We start from the raw sequence: 16379 nt of genomic DNA, 5'->3' as shown, positions 1-16379 counted from the left end.
AAAAATGAACTTTGTCTGGCTGGAGCCGGCAAGCCCGCTGCGAGGCAGAGAGATGCGTGATAAGTGCACATGCACACTCTGCTGGCCACAGAACTACAGATCAGGCAACATGGCATTAAGAGTGCGCATGCGCGCTTAGCGTTTTATTATTATAGATTTACAAAAGAGTCTTAATGATTTAGAGCTGTGATATTTGGAAGGTCATTACAATGTTTCTATAGCCATAAAGTTCTATGACATCACAATGCAGGTGTAAAGAGTCTTAGCCTATAGGAAGAGGAGATGCAAATGTTAAGAGCCTTAGCCAATAGGGAGAGGAGGAGATAGTAGATGCTGCAGATGGGCCTTTGGCTTTTATCTGTCATCTATGTTTTGATAACTATAAAGCTCTATGACCTCACAATGCAGGTGCAAAGAGCCTTAGCCTATAGGAAGAGGAGATGCAAATGTTAAGAGCCTTAGCCAATAGGGAGAGGAGGAGATAGTAGATGCTGCAGATGGCCTTTGGCTTTTATCTGTCATCTATGTTTTGATAACTATAAAGCTCTATGACCTCACAATGCAGGTGCAAAGAGCCTTAGCCTATAGGAAGAGGAGATGCACATGTTAAGAGCCTTAGCCAATAGGGAGAGGAGGAGATAGTGGATGCTGTGGATGGGCCATTTGGCCTATATCTGCCCTCATGTTTCTATGTTTACAACATTGTCAGAAGCTGCAGACACCAAAATAAATCTGGTTGCAAAGTTAGCTAGGTTTTGCTCTTTTTTGTAAGTTTTAAAACTTACGAATCCATTTTTTTTCAAGAGCAGAGGTCTGTGAGAATATTTAGAACCAAACTATGATCAGTGACATGGGGGGGGGGGGGGGAAATAAGGTCCACTACACTGATACCCAACTCTTGTGCCTTTTCTATAGCGAGCCCACGGTGGTGGAATAGTCTGCCGGGGTATATTGGCCTTTGCACTTCGCTACAACAATATTAAAAAAGTTTTAAAAACTTACTCCCTTCTTTCACAAAAGCCGGCAGCGTGGGCCGGTGCGGTAAATGCTCCGATGCCTGTAGGAATCGAACGAGCGTCGGAGCATTTCCCGCACAGTGCTCGGCTGCGCGGCTTTGTAAAAGGTGGCCTTATTTATTTGAAGATGCATTTTTATGTATGTGAGAATTGGTTTTGTCATTTATTTTGCTGGGGTTGTGTCGGTCTCCTGTTACTGTAGATGTAAGGGTATTTATTGATTATTTTTTATTGCAGATGTTTCATTTTAAGCTTCCTTGACTGTAAATAATACATAAATAATATAACCCAACCATGAAATCAGTAGTAAAGGGAAAACAGTTTCAGACAATTATTTTCAAGTTAAAAAGCAAGCTGCATTCAGTGGCTCAGTAAGGGGATGGGCGGGCAGGGGGGGAGCAGACCACCCTGGGCACCATTTGGGTGAGGACGCCAGCACCCTCATGTCACGCCCATGCCCTCCCTTCCTTTCCCCTCCCCCATACCTCTTTAAATATTCATCAGTGTGAGCAACTACTCTGGCTCGCGTTGACCTGGCTCCCTCTGAAATCACTTCCGGGTTGCAGGGCCAGGAAGTGGTGTCATAAGGAAAGCCAACGCCAGCGTGAGAGCAGGACCGAGAAGTTGCTCACGCTAAAAAGATCTGAAGAGGTATGAGGATGGAAAGGGAGGGCGCAAATGTGACCTGGGGGTGCGGACGAAAAGATGGAGTGGAGAGGAGGGCGTAGGGTGGGGCCCGCTGCCTCAGCCGCCTCCTACCCTCGCTACGCCACTGGCTACATTTTTTTTCATGCTATTCTTTTGCATGTATATACCTAACCGACTTCCTGCAACTATCACCGCCAAATCTTAATAAAAGAAAGATGGCTCCAGGCTCTCACACAGAGTCATTCACACAATAGCATTCGTTTACTTAATATCTTCATATAACCTGCCGCCGGTAGAAGCTGGCTTTAGAATTCTACTTTCTTGATCCTCAATAAGAACTTTTCATTATTACCAGGAAAAAAAAAATAAAAAAATGCTGAGGTGGAATTTGAGTAGTTTGCCCAGCCCGTAATCAAAATTCTGGGATTTGGGATGGGAGTTAAATAAACGTGAAATTGTACAAGTGTAGGTAAACAGTACAGTAAAGGTGACAGAATGAGATATGGAAAGTAGTCTTACAAATAATCTCGCAAGAAGCAGCCGGCGATAGAGTGTTATGTGTGTGCAGAAAGCTGAGGCTCTAGCCTTGTCAACTTAATGGTAATGTATTTCCCTGATTACCGACTTAACTAGCTATCCCAGGAGAAAATTTAAATCTAATGCACGCGTTCTTTCAGCAGCAGAATTCATTAAAGAAACAGATACTTCCATGTTTCGTAAAACAAATAAAACCATGTAGAGATACATGCATTAGCACATCGAAAGCTAAGTTCCAGGAAGAGTGAGGGGAAATCCTCCTCCGGCTTTCCCTCCTTAGCGTTGGAAGTCAAAAGGAAGGCGATTTGAGTGCTCACCACGCCGAGGGCCTGTTTGAACGGAACAAGGGTCAATGTCGGGCGCATTAGTACAGCTTGAATTGCAGGTTAGCCTGGGGGGGGGGGTCGAAGACAACAGAGGTCAACATTTAGCAATCTGGCGAGCGGTACAGTCTGAATAAAATTGGATATTCAGCAGGACTTAACCAGGCGACCCTGCTGCTGAATGCGGCGGATTATAGTTAGCCTGATGATATTATCGGAATTGCATCAGGACAGCCCTTCACCGTGACCAGACTCTTCAGGCTAAGTGATCTTTTTATTAAAGTGTTGGCTGCTTGCAAATATTAGCATGTGTTAAGTGCACCTAGAGGTCGTCTGGTAAGAGCCTTTCTAGGAAGAATTATAGGTGCCTATTTTTTTTATATAGAAAACCAGCATAATAGCAAAAATGGGCGGTGGGTTCAAACTCTATCTAGTGTATCAGGGGCAATGAGGGGATTAAGTGACATGCCCAGGGTCACAAGGAGCAGCGAGGGATTTGAACCTAGGCGGTTTCCCAAAAACATACACCATATAAAAACAATATATCCTACAACTAAAATCAGGATGTCTTTTTAACATCTGCGCTTCTCTCAAACTGACAGTCCTATTACATAAATACATCAACAAATAACTGTTCTACACGTTTCTACAGATTGTTCTGAGACTGGAGTCGGTCCAGAGAATGGTCTCGGGACTCAAGGATCTCCCGTACGAGGAACGGCTGGATAAGTTGCAGCTGTACTCGCTCGAGGAACGAAGAGAAAGGGGTGACATGATCGAGACATTCAAGTATCTCACGGGCTGCATCAAGGTGGAAGAAGATATCTTCTTTTTCAAGGGTCCAGCGACAACAAGGGGGCATCCGTGGAAAATCAGGGGCGGGAAACTGCACGGGGACACCAGGAAATTCTTTTTCACTGAAAGGGTGGTTGATCGCTGGAATAGTCTTCCACTTCAGGTGATTGAGGCCAGCAGCGTGCCTGATTTTAAGGCCAAATGGGATAGACACGTGGGATCTATTCACAGAGAAAGGTAGGGGAGGGTCTTTGGGGTGGGCAGACTAGATGGGCCGTGGCCCTTATCTGCCGTCTGTTTCTATGTTTCTATGTTTACACAAAGTTGTAATTAATACTAGTAATAATAACTTTATTCTTGTATACCGCCACACTACTTATAATAATAATAATAATAATTTTTATTCTTATATACTGCCAAACCTTCAGTTCAAGGCGGTTTACAATAAGAAAAAGCTGGACATAAAGCGAATTACAATAATTGTCAAATGGTATCTCAGAAAAATACAGATTACAATGAAATCAAAATCAAAATTTATCTCAAAGGCGGCTCAAAGTGAGAAGAGACTGAACGTACAATAAATAGGGATCGTACTTATCAAATATTTCTTACAAGATAGAAAATGCAGCCAAGTCAAAAAAATTTTCAAACAAATAAGGTTTAAAAAGTTTTCAAAATAAATCATAAGATTGAGTTTGGGGGATAAGAGCATTCCGATAGGAATTCATTGCACTAGCCTGAAATGCCAAGGTTATCCCTAAAAATCTCTTATTACAGCACTAGTCTTTAAGCCCGTTAAATTAATAGATGTCTGTCTGTCTGTCTGACTTTCTTTCTGTCTGTCTCTCTGGCCCCCTGTCTGTCATTCTTTCTTTCTCTCTATCCTTGGCTAGTGTTTGTCTGGGGGGGGGAGGTTTCTTTCTCTCTTTCTCTGCTGTCTGTCTGTGTTTATTCTATCTGTCTCCCTGGCCCCCTGTCTTTCTTTCTGTATGTCTCTCTGTCTTTCTCCCTGGCCCCCTGCCTACCTGTATTTATCTGTTGGGCCATGCCTGACTGTCTCTCCGTGGCCCCCTTCTGTCTCCCTACCCCCTCCCGAAAGCAAGCCCATTACATTAACAGGTGCCCTGTGCAGCAGCATTAGCGTTTCCTCTACCCCCCTTTCCCTTCCCGCGGTCCCGACTACAAAGCTGGCGATTCCAGCAGCGTGCAGCAGTCTTCACACGCTGCTTCATGTCCTTCTACTGCCCTGATTTACTCTGGCACGTCCCTGATGACATCATCAGAGATGCGGCAGAGCAAATCAGGGCAGTAGAAGGGCCCGAAGCAGCGTGTGAAGACTGCTGCACACGCTGGAATCGCAAGGTTTATAGTCGGGTCCGCGGGAAGGGAAGGGTGGGGGTGGTAAAGGATTCGGGTCCCGGGCGGCGGGGTCAGTTTTTCGGTTTGTTGCAGGGGGGGGGGGAAGGAGGCGATCGTCAGCGTCTAAAGAAACTTCCGTATTGTGAGGTGGAGAGCAGGGAAGCTTGTCTAGCGCGCATGCGCACTCGTGCCTCAGCGACAGATCAGGGAACACGCGGCGCGAGTGCGCATTTGCGCTTAGCGTTTTATTATATTTGATGCTTTTGCTGAAGGAAACAAAAACCAGCAGGATCTTCGTGGATTCTTGTTAGAATTATAGAATTCAAAGTGGGAAGAAAGGTAGTTTGGAGGCAATCCAAATAAAACTTACGACCTCTTTTACAAAGCCGCCCTAGTGGCTGCGCTGCGCTAACGGCCCCGAAGCCCATAGAGATTTAAAGGGCTTTGGGGCTGTTGCCATGGGGCTTTGTAAAAGAGGCCGTAAGTTCTAGGCGGTTCACATCAAAGAGAGGCTGAACAATCAGCGACAGTACATTTTTAGGGAAATACAAGACATAATTGAAATAGTGGTTTACAAATTTTTCAAAGAGATCCGTTTTCATTGATTTTCGAAAAGTACAAGTCTGAGCCTGAGAAATAATTTCACTTAACCAATGGTTCAATTTGCCTGCCTGAAATGCAAACGTTTTATCTAAAAAATCTTTTACGGCAACAATGTCTTAGGGCTCCTTTTATGAAGCCGCTTTAGCGGCTTCAGCACGCGCGACATTTATTCACGCGCTAGCCAAAAAACTACCGCCTGCTCAAGAGGAGATGGGAGCGGCTTGCGCGGCCGGCGGTCTAGGGCGCACTATAAATCGCTACCGCGGCTTCGTAAAAGGAGCCCTTAGTGTCAGATAGGCAATGAAATTAATTCTTCGAGTAGACCCGGCAAGGCATTCCATAGCTTCACCCCAGCTATTGATAACACAGAGGCGTATCTTCATAGTGTGCTTTTAACTTACTATCCACCGCCAACCTCATCCCATTTTCTGATCTAAACTAAATTAAACTAAACTAAACATTAGGTTTGTATACCGCATCTTCTCCACAATCGTAGAGCTCGGCACGGTTTACAAGACTAAGAAAGAATGGAACTCCAAAGGAGGGTTGTAGGATTAAGAGTAAAGAAGATATAGAGGGATTTAGGGTGCCAGAGAGGGGGGAGGTGTTACATTTTTGAGAAAAGCCAAGTTTTCAGATGTTTTCGGAAGAGTTGGAGGGAGCTCGAGTTTCGGAGAGGGGATGTAAGGTTGCTCCAGAGCTCAATGATTCTAAAGGGGAGGGATGTCCCTAGTTTTCCCGCATGGGATACACCTTTTATGGAAGGGAAGGATAGTTTTAATTTTGGAGAGGATCTGGTGGAATTAGGATTAGAGGAATTCCAGGATAGTGGAATAATGGGAGGAAGAATGCCGAGAAGGATCTTGAAAGTTAGGCAGGCACATTTGAAGTAGACCCTGGAGATTACCGGAAGCCAGTGAAGCTTGGACTGAAGTGGTGAGACGTGATCAAAGCTCCCCCTGGACGATATATATCTTAAACATCTCCTGAAAACATACTGGTGCAACGTAATACAAAACCTGGTGAACTATTGATAACACTTTATACTGCACCCTTTGTGAGTTAAAAAAATACTTAAAACCACATTATTTCTAGAAGCATCTACTGTGACCTGCCCTCTTCCCTCCCCCTCCCCCCCCACCTCTTCAGCAGACTTGCACTCCTGCAGCTGCGTTGTTGGACACATTGAAGGGAAACTGGACTTCACTTCAGGGGTCTGCTGTCAACGGTGCTTGGCCTTGGCTGTCCTGTGACTGGTGTCATGGTGGCCTTCATTGGCGTGGTTCCTGGTCCTGCTTCTTTGGTGGCGGCCGGTTGACCTGGTTCTGCAGACTGAACTTACTATCAAGCCGCCTCAGAGACTTTTCTACCTCTTAAGGTTGTTTTATTTTATTTTTAATTTTTTATTTTCTTTCATTATTTCTGATTTTTGATCTTGGAAATGTATTATTGGAAAGAAAGGTTTTCAAGTTGTTTTTAAATCTTGGAAATGTTATTACATATTTTTATTTTAATCAGGTACTTTAGCTAGATTGTGAGCCTTTGGGACAGATAGGGTCATTTTTCTCAAGTACCTAATTTCATTTTAGTTTAATACATTGTAGCATAGTAGATGACGGCAGATAAAGACCTGAATGGTCCATCGAGTCTGCCCAACCTGATTCAATTTAATTTTTTTCTTGTTAGCTATTTCTGGGCAAGAATTCAAAGCTCTACCCGGTACTGTGCTTGGGTTCCTACTGCCGAAATCTCCGACAAAACCTACTCCAGCCCATCTACACCCTCCCAGCCATTGAAGCCCTCCCCAGCTCATCCTCCTCCAAACGGCCATACACAGACACAAACCGTGCAAGTCTGCCCAGTACTGGCCTTAGTTCAATATTTCATATTATTTTCTGATTCTAGATCCTCTGTGTTCATCAGACGTCAGAGGGAGAGCCGCTGGGCTCGCGAGGAGCACGTTGAAGTTGTCGCTCACGGCGGGGAACAACTAGAGGTACAGGGGAAGGGAAGCGGGGTGTGCGCAGGGCAGGGGGATCGGAGAAGGAGCGGGAGGGCAGAGATGAGTGTGGGGGAGGGGCGCCTCTCACCCTCACTATGCCACATCTTGGAGCAGCCTCCTTTCTTCACTAGCAAGAGGAACTGCAGAGTCTCCATGCCAACTTGGCTGCCAAACTCAGCACAATGCTTGAAGCATAGAAAGATGAAGGCAGATAAAGGCCAAATGGCCCATCCACAGCATCCACTGTCTCCTCTTCTCCCTATTGGCTAAGGCTCTTAACATTTGCATCTTCTCTTCCTATAGGCTAAGGCTCTTTACACCTGCATTGCGGTAGCTCAATGTTTCAATAGACCTCCCCTGATGCAGCGTTCTAATAGCGAAACAGGGCCTGTCGGGAGTCTTAAGTGTATTTTCTTTCCCACGTTTGAAAGAAAGTCAACGTGGTGAAAATCGTGTGGACTGTTTGGATTCAGATCCCACCTGGAGGACAGTGAACTGGAGAGATAAATGTTTTGTGCTTTTTTGGACTTCATATCATAAGATTTTTTCAAATATTGCTTTATAATGGAGTTTTTGACCAGGGATGTTTTTTCCTATGCTGCTTGAAGTTGAATACGGCAGGCATAGAGGTCCTCCAGGTGAATTTCCTTTCCCTGGAAGAAACTGAGGTCTTTTCTCCATTTATAAATACATATTTATCTCGTGTTTCACACCTCTGCAGTAGTGGGTACATGTTGGAATATTTTTTTGTGGTAATTTAATATAGAAACATGATGGCAGATAAAGGCCAAATGGCCCATCCACAGTGTCCACTATCTCCTCCTCTCCCTATTGGCTAAAGCTCTTAACATTTGCATCTCCTCTTCCTATAGGCTAAGGCTCTTTACAGCTGCATTATGATGTCATAAATCCTTATGGTTATGGAAACATTATAACATGATGGCAGACAAAGGCCAAATGGCCCATCTAATCTGCCCATCTGCAGTAACCATTATCTCTTTCTCTCTCCGAGAGATCCCAAGTGCCTATCCCAGGCCCTCTTGAATTCAGACACGTTAAGCTTGTGCACCCATGTAATATTTTTTATCTATGGTCTAATAATAATTCTTGTTAATGGCAAAGACAAACCAATCCATTTAGCGTCAGTATTAGCAAGATCAGATGGCCTACTGACCTTGTACAATCGCAGGGGCGCTGTGTCAAACTGTTTGACCTTTAATTCTACACAAGGCACTTCCTGCTGGGAGTTGAGTGTCCACTTAGATTTGGCACAGTAAAATAAACCTCCTTCTGGAGGTTCTGGTGATGACTGAAGACAAAATAAAAATAAATTCCACTCTGGTCCACTTGTAAAACAAAGGTTAACAAACTCGGTGCAGGCAAACCAATTTTAACACAGTTGCGATGGCTTTTTGAAAGTTATTGCATGTTCTCTTCATCAGGAACGTACAGATCGAGCCAAGAGTAAAGCTGCCTAAAGACTCGATTTTGTTTGTTTTTAGGGCTATAAAGATGTCTTTTCACTCTTCCATCCCTCTCGGAACACCTCGTTCAGCCCCACCCCCAATCCTATCACTTTACAGCTCTTTGCAGCTTTGAAAGCGAACACCTGTAAAATAATCCAACCCCCAATTTCATATCTGAGCACTTTGGGGGGAGATTCTGCAAATGGCGCTGTAAGTTAGGCGGCGGTAGGCGGTTCATAGTCATTGGCGCGCCGACAATCCCCATGGCAGCGCGAACACTATGCAGTAAACCCACACTATAGAACACCCACTACAATTCATGCCCCAAAACCTCTGTTGCACAGTGTAACCAGAGCTGGTATTGTGATGTCATAATGCCTCATTCCACCAATGCGTAAGAACCAACCGCAGCAGTGACTTGGGGTCGCTGAATTCAAAACTGACCTTAATTTTTCGGTACAACCCTCTGATTTTTGGCAAAAGAGCATTGTAATGCAAAAATTAACATTTTCGCTATATTTTCTAATGCTTGGAGTAAATGTTCTAACAATCTGTGAAACATTAAAACAGTTTGCCTCAAATTAGATTTTTTCCCCCCCCAATAATCTTGGTAGCGTTAATGATGAGCACGGGGAAAGGTTTCGCCAGGACATTGTTACAATGGAGAAACGATATGGGGGCAGATGGAATTCATCAATGCTGGCTGACATTAATTAGAGAAGCTCCTAATCTCGTTTATAAACGCACTTCAACGGCAAAACGATTCTAGAAAATAATATTTATAGGAACTCTTAAATTGGTGCAATGCATCACATTATAACTTCTCTTGCTATAAATATTTGCGATTTGCGAAAGGAGAAAACTGACCCCCCCCCCTTTTACCAAGGTGTGCTATGCTTTTTAGCGTGAGCTAAACACGCGCTAAATGCTAACGTGTTAGTGTTTAGTGCATGCGTTGATTTAGCGTGCGATAAACAGGCGCTGAAACGCTTAGCGCACCTTAATAAAAGAGGGCCTGTGGCTATTTTCGTACGCGGGAGGTCAAATTCTATCAAGTAAACCACATTTTCTTCTTGCCCCAGAAAAAAAGTTAAAATTTGTGACGCAGTGCAATACAGGCCTTTAAAACCCTGGCCTACATTAATAGCGCCTTCCTTGAATGGGAGCGGTGATTCTGCAAATTGCATCATCGCACGGTTGACTTGCGATCAGTACCATTCTTTGAGGCAGCCACCAATTATGGCGTTGTTTGCAGAATCTGGCCCGGTTCATCAACTTCTTGGACCGTACAAACTGTTTATGCTTATACTCCTCCCTCCGTATTCGCAGGGGTTAGGGGCTGAGCTGGCTCACGGTGGCCAATCCAGGTCCCTAGTACCTGGCCAAAACCCAATGAGAGCAACATTCCAGAGCTGAGATTGTGATGTCATAATGACTCATTCCACAGTGCCTCAGAGCCAACCTCATCAGTGATGTTACAATGGCTTGATTGTCCTATACTTCGCACGCGTGAGAGCATAAGAACAGCCATACTGCGTCAGACCAATGGTCCATCTAGCCCAGTAGCCCATCCTCACTGTGGCCTATCCAGGTCACTAGTACCTGGCCACCACCCTCTCCGTAAAGTATAATTTCCTAACATTGCTCTTGAATCTACCACCCCTCAACCTCAAATTATGCCCTCTGGTTTTACCATTTTCCTTTCTCTGAAAAAGATTTTGTTCTACGTTAATACCCTTCATTGTCCTGTACTTGGCTCACTTTTGCTACATTTTGGTTTCTAGAGTGGTGCAGTGGTTAAAGCAACAGAGATTTCGGCAGTTGGAACCCAAGCACAGTACAGGGTAAAGCTTTGGATTCTTGCCCAGAAATAGCTAAGAAGAAAAAATTAAAAAATTTAAATTGAATCAGGTTGGGCAGACTGGATGGACCATCCGGGTCTTTATCTGCCGTCATCTACTATGTTACTTTGTTACTATGAATCTTGTTATTCTTTGTATGGAATCTTGCCAGATACTAGTGACTTGGACTGGCCATCGTGAGAATGGGCTACTGGGCTTGATGGACCATTGGTATGACCCAGTTAGGCTATTCTTATGTTAAGTACTATTTTGAGGCCCTCGGTAGGCTTATCATAATCACAAAAGTAAAATAAAACAGTTTCTTGATCATATGTCTCTTTAGCTCTAAATGACAATATTATTATTAAGACTTAGCCAAAAGGAAAGATTTATAAACTACAAAGAGTTTTACCTCATGCAAAATTGTCATTTCTTTAATAAGACATTAACTTTTTTTCTGAGGCCCTCCAAGTACCTACAAATCCAAAATGTGGCCCTGCAAAGGGTTTGAGTTGGAGACCACTGGCTTAAAGTTTTTAAGATTTGATTATTTGCGTAAATAATTTGGAATACTATTCCAAAGAGAGGGGGCAGTGACAGAGAAGATAGTAGACCTCATTGTGTATATAAACTTCAATGACGGTATAGAGAAGAGGTTATTAGCTGTTGATCTTAGGGACCTAGAAGGAATATAAGGGGTAAGAAGATTATTTATAAATTCCGGTTGATTGTTTTGTCTAGTCTTAAATGTTAACAGAAGAATTTTGTAAGTGATTCTGTGTTCCACTGGCAACCAGTGAACTTCTTGCAACGAGGGGGTGACATGGTCAGATTTCTTTGCATTGAATATGATTTTACTAAGGCGCGCTAGTGCATCTTGGACACTTTGCCGTGCGTTAGCATTTAGCGCGTGCTAAGATGCACTAGCGCGCCTTAGTAAAAGGACCCCTCAGATGAACTACTGATCAACAGGACAGATGCCCACCTAGAAAAAAGGTGTTCAAAATAGCGAATCGGATGGATTCGGCCAGAAAAACGTCCAACTGCTTCCTTAATGCCACTTCTTGGATGGTCATCTCTTTTGAAAATGAGCCCCTTAATACGTCAACCCATAAACTAAGGGCTCCTTTTACTAAGCTGCGATAGCGGTTTTAGTGCGTGCTTAGCGTGCGCAGAATTGCCCAGCACGCAAGGCGCTAACACCAGCATTGAGCTGGCGTTAGTTCTAGCCGAGGAGCGTGGGTTTAGCATGCACTAAAATTCTGCGCACGCTAAAAACGCTATCGCAGTTTAGTAAAAGGAGCCCTAACTTGTATTAAGTCAATTCATGTATGTTCATGTTTTTAAACGGGTTTTGTTTTTGTTTTCTATGGATGTGCAAAATGAACCGAAAAAACTTGAGAAAAAATTTTTCAAATAAATCTGAATTTTTGCTCTGTTGCACATTCTTACAAACATATGTAGAAATTATCATTAGGAATAATGGGGAAAAAATGTTTTGTGTGGTTATAGCTTTTATTTGGATTTTTTATATTTTCCCTTGTCTATCATTTCATTCATAAATTTGATATCAGTACCTGCTCTAGTGATATGACATGAAGTATAAAGTCAATTAGGTTTATGTGGCATTGAGCTGTAAAAAAAAAATACAAAATGAATAAGACGTGCCCGTTCTCACACCAGTTTCAAATAATGCCACATCACCTAACTTAGGGCTCCTTTTAGAAATCTAAACTAAACTAAACCTTAAGTTTGTATACCGCATCATCTCCATAAAGATAGAGCTCGGCACGGTTTACAGTTAATTCAATAAAAGAGGGAAGGACATAATAAGAAATTAGAGGTTATGAAGAATATAGCTAGCTTTACATTTTAAATAGATAGCTTTACGTTTTGGAGAAAAGCCAGGTTTTCAGATGCTTTCGGAATAGTTGGAATGAGCCTAGGTTCCGAAGCGGGGCAGGGATGTTATTCCAAAGCTCAGTGAATTTGAAGAAAAGGGATTTCCCTAATTTCCCTGCATACATGACGCCTTTTAACGAGGGGAAAGACAGTTCGAGTATGTGGGCGGATCTGGTAGTGTCAGGTCTCGAAGAATTCCAGGATAGTGGGATTAGGGGAGGAAGAATGCCATGTAGGATCTTGAATATTAGGCAGGTACATTTAAAGTGAATCCTAGAAATCACCTGTAGCTAGTGAATCAGCAATAGTGACTCCCATATGGTAAATGCATCACATCTCATTCAATTTCAATGAGCTGCGTCCATTGTGATCATCAGCCGTTCACATCCCAGAGTTACTCATTTGTAGAGGTTGTGTGCAACTTTGTATTTCACATGATTCTTTTATACACCCATTAAAGACTCATAAGACTCCTGAGGCAGGCTGGTTGGGCCGTTGAGTCTTTGGATATACACACAAGATTTTGAACCAATAAAGGCATTTGAATTTATCAGATGAGTTGAAGGACACTTTTTTAGTGCTCACCTTTCTGATTGGGACAATTCCACTTTGGTTTTTTTTAAAATAATGTCGGCTACAGTTGCAAAACATCGCTCAGAATTTGGATGTTTGTTGGTTGGGCTGAGATCCTTTCAGCACCCCCTCGTAGTTAAAATAAAAAAGTGTGAAAAGCACATTTGGGGGGGGAGATCTTATCAAAGCCAGAGGAGCAATGCCCCCTCTAGGGATTGGCTGGGTGCACGCAAATTTTTTTGTGTGCAAGTAACAAGTTCTAAAACCCAACAACTTTTTAGATTTGCAAGTATTTTTGTGAGCGATCATGTAACATCTGTGAGCAGTGTTCCTAGAATGTAAGAGATTACTCCCATGTTCTGCTTAGAGGGAACATAGCAGAGAAGGCTTGTCAACAGGCAAGAGAAAGGATGCCTGACCGTGAGTGATATCATAGAAGGTTCTCCCAACCTACTACTTTTGGGCATTCCTGCCTCAGGATGTGGTTGCAGGCACATAGCCAAAGGGACTCTAAAGGGGTAGGTCCTGTCCCTTTGGTCCCACCCCTTTGGAGCAATGAGGAGTAACAACTAGGGTTACCATATGGCTCCAGAAAAAGGAGGATGGATTGAGGCTATTCATATAAGAGGGCCTATCTGTGCTCCTTATTTCCATTGCTTTCAGTGGAAGTAAAACCTGGATGTCTCAATCCGTCCTCCTTTTTCTGAAAGCCATATGGTAATTCTAGCGAGGATGGTATTACTCTACTCGCCTGCATGGGGAAGCATCACAAGGGAGTGAAGAGCAAAACTGTGACGCCTGGAACTATTAAAGGACCTATGAATAATCATGTTGAGTTGGTGGCTGTTAAATCCATCTTCAGTTGTGAGTAAGAACATATGAATAGCCTTACTGGGTCAGACCAATGGTCCATCAAGCCTAGTAGCCCGTTCTCACAGTGGCCAATCCAGTCACTAATACCTGGCCAAAACCCAAGGAGTAGCAACATTCCAGCATCTCAAAGAATATCAAGATTCCGGAGCCCCAATGATAGCAACATTCCGGAGCTGAGATTGTGATGTCATAATGCCTCATTCTACACTGCCTCAGAGCCAACCTCAGCAGTGATGTTATCGTGACTTAATTGTCCTATACTTGGCTCACATAAAAGCATAAGAACAGTCTTACTGGGTCAGACCAATGGTCCATCAAGCCCAGTAACCCATTCTCACGGTGGCCAATCCAGGTCCTTAGTACCTGGCCCAAAGAGTAGCAACCTTCCATGCTACCGATACAGGGCAAGCAGTGGCTTCCCCCATGTCTTTCTCAATAACAGACTTATGGACTTTTCCTGCAGGAACTTGTAATGCCTCCTCTCCTAATGTTTCCTTATCTTCAGGGGATAGAATCCCTCCCCCCCCCCCTATTCCTACTTCAACGATGCACACACCTGCAAAGCAAATCTATTTTACCTCTATTGTAGCCTATGTCTTTACGGAAAATGCTGAAATTTAAACCACCCTATGTCCACCAAGCCTGTATTCCCCATTAAAGTGTGTCCTGCTTATACTGTGAATGTATTCTTGTGACCCGTTCTGGGCTCCTTTGGGAGGACTGGATAAAAAATGAATAATAAATTTTTATTTTTTTTTCCTTTTTCAGGGACAATCACTATCACCCGAGCTTGGTATCTCATGGATTAGTGCTTCTCCCTCTTCAACCATTTCCAATGTGGGAACCCATTCACCTGATCATGTTACAATATCGACCTCTGTTTCTACTCATTTAACTTCAACTACTACAGTGATATCAGCATCTAAATCAGGGGTGTCAAAGTCCCTCCTTGAAGGCCGCAATCCGGTAGGGTTTTCAGGATTTTCCCAATGACTATGCAGTTGAATTTCTCCAGCGTTTGTGCTGCAGTAAGATCCTGATTTGGAGTTCTCAGTCCCGGTTGAGGCCAGCAAACAATATATGATGAAATGTCAGAAACTGTGATGGAGTGGAGCCAGTTTGATGACGCCTTAGGGCGAAACATAGAACTGTGTCAAGCTAAAATGTTCTCAAAGATCAAGTTTGATTTAATGAAGGCGGAGGCAAATGCAGTAGACAACGGCATGCAGAAGATAGTTTTTATAGACCATCAACGAAGAGGAGCTCAACTCGGTTTGCAATAATGTAAAACATAATACATAAATTTGACAAGAAAAAGTAGCCTGAAATAGTTAATTTCCAAAATGTTTAGCAAGCAAAAAAGTTTCCAGAACTTTCCGGAATATTTATCGCGCTAATATTTATCGCGCGCTAAAAAGCATAGTGCTGCTTGGGGCTCCTTTTATGAAGGCGCGTTAGGGCCTTAACAGGCGGAATAGCGCACGCTAGCCGCTACCGCCTTCTTTTGAGCAGGCGGTAGATGTGCGTGCGCTAAAACGCTTAGCGCACCTTCGTAAAAGGAGCCCTTAGCAAAAAAAAGGGGGCATGAGTTACTTTAAATCTCAATAAAAAAGCACATTCGGAAACAGTTAAATTTGTAATTTGTTTTATGTTCAATTATTTTTCTTAAATTTCCAAGCAATAAATAAACTTTCAAGACTAGAAAAAAAGAGTAAAATGCAGCTAATATTATAGCACAATGTTAAATATAAATAAGAACATAAGAATAGCCATATTGAATCAGCCCAATGGTCCATCTAGCCCAGTCTTCTGTTTCCACAGTGGCCAATCTAGGTCACAAGTATCTGGCAGAAACCCAAATAGTAGCAACATTCTGGAACCCCAAAGAGTACAAGATTCCGGAATCTCAAATAGCAGTAACATTCTGGAACTCCAAAGAGTACAAGATTCCGGAATCTCAAATAGCAGCAACATTCTGGAACCCCAAAGAGTACAAGATTCCGGATTCTCAAATAGCAGTAACATTCTGGAACTCCAAAGAGTACAAGATTCCGGAATCTCAAATAGCAGCAACATTCTGGAACCCCAAAGAGTACAAGATTCCGGAATCTCAAATAGCAGTAACATTCTGGAACTCCAAAGAGTACAAGATTCCGGAATCTCAAATAGCAGCAACATTCTGGAACCCCAAAGAGTACAAGATTCCGGATTCTCAAATAGCAGTAACATTCTGGAACTCCAAAGAGTACAAGATTCCGGAATCTCAAATAGCAGCAACATTCTGGAACCCCAAAGAGTACAAGATTCCGGATTCTCAAATAGCAGTAACATTCTGGAACTCCAAAGAGTACAAGATTCCGGATTCTCAAATAGCAGTAACATTCTGGAACCCCAAAGAGTACAAGATTCCGGATTCTCAAATAGCAGTAACATTCTGGAAC

At 43.2% G+C, this 16379-nt stretch overlaps 1 long non-coding RNA gene across 1 annotated transcript in view; it reads left to right on the top strand.

The window, feature by feature from the left end:
* Positions 1–15310, top strand: part of LOC117365980 — a 387390-nt gene extending 372080 nt beyond the window's left edge. The window contains exon 3 of the long non-coding RNA XR_004540474.1: positions 14707–15310. This is a non-coding gene — a long non-coding RNA (uncharacterized LOC117365980). The remainder of the gene's footprint in view (positions 1–14706) is intronic.
* The last annotated feature ends 1069 nt before the right edge of the window (positions 15311–16379 follow it).

Source organism: Geotrypetes seraphini, chromosome 8, assembly GCF_902459505.1.
Source record: "Geotrypetes seraphini chromosome 8, aGeoSer1.1, whole genome shotgun sequence".
NCBI classification, from domain to species: domain Eukaryota; kingdom Metazoa; phylum Chordata; class Amphibia; order Gymnophiona; family Dermophiidae; genus Geotrypetes; species Geotrypetes seraphini.
Note: the sequence above shows the minus strand (reverse complement) of the source record. Positions and strands in the feature narration are given on the sequence as shown.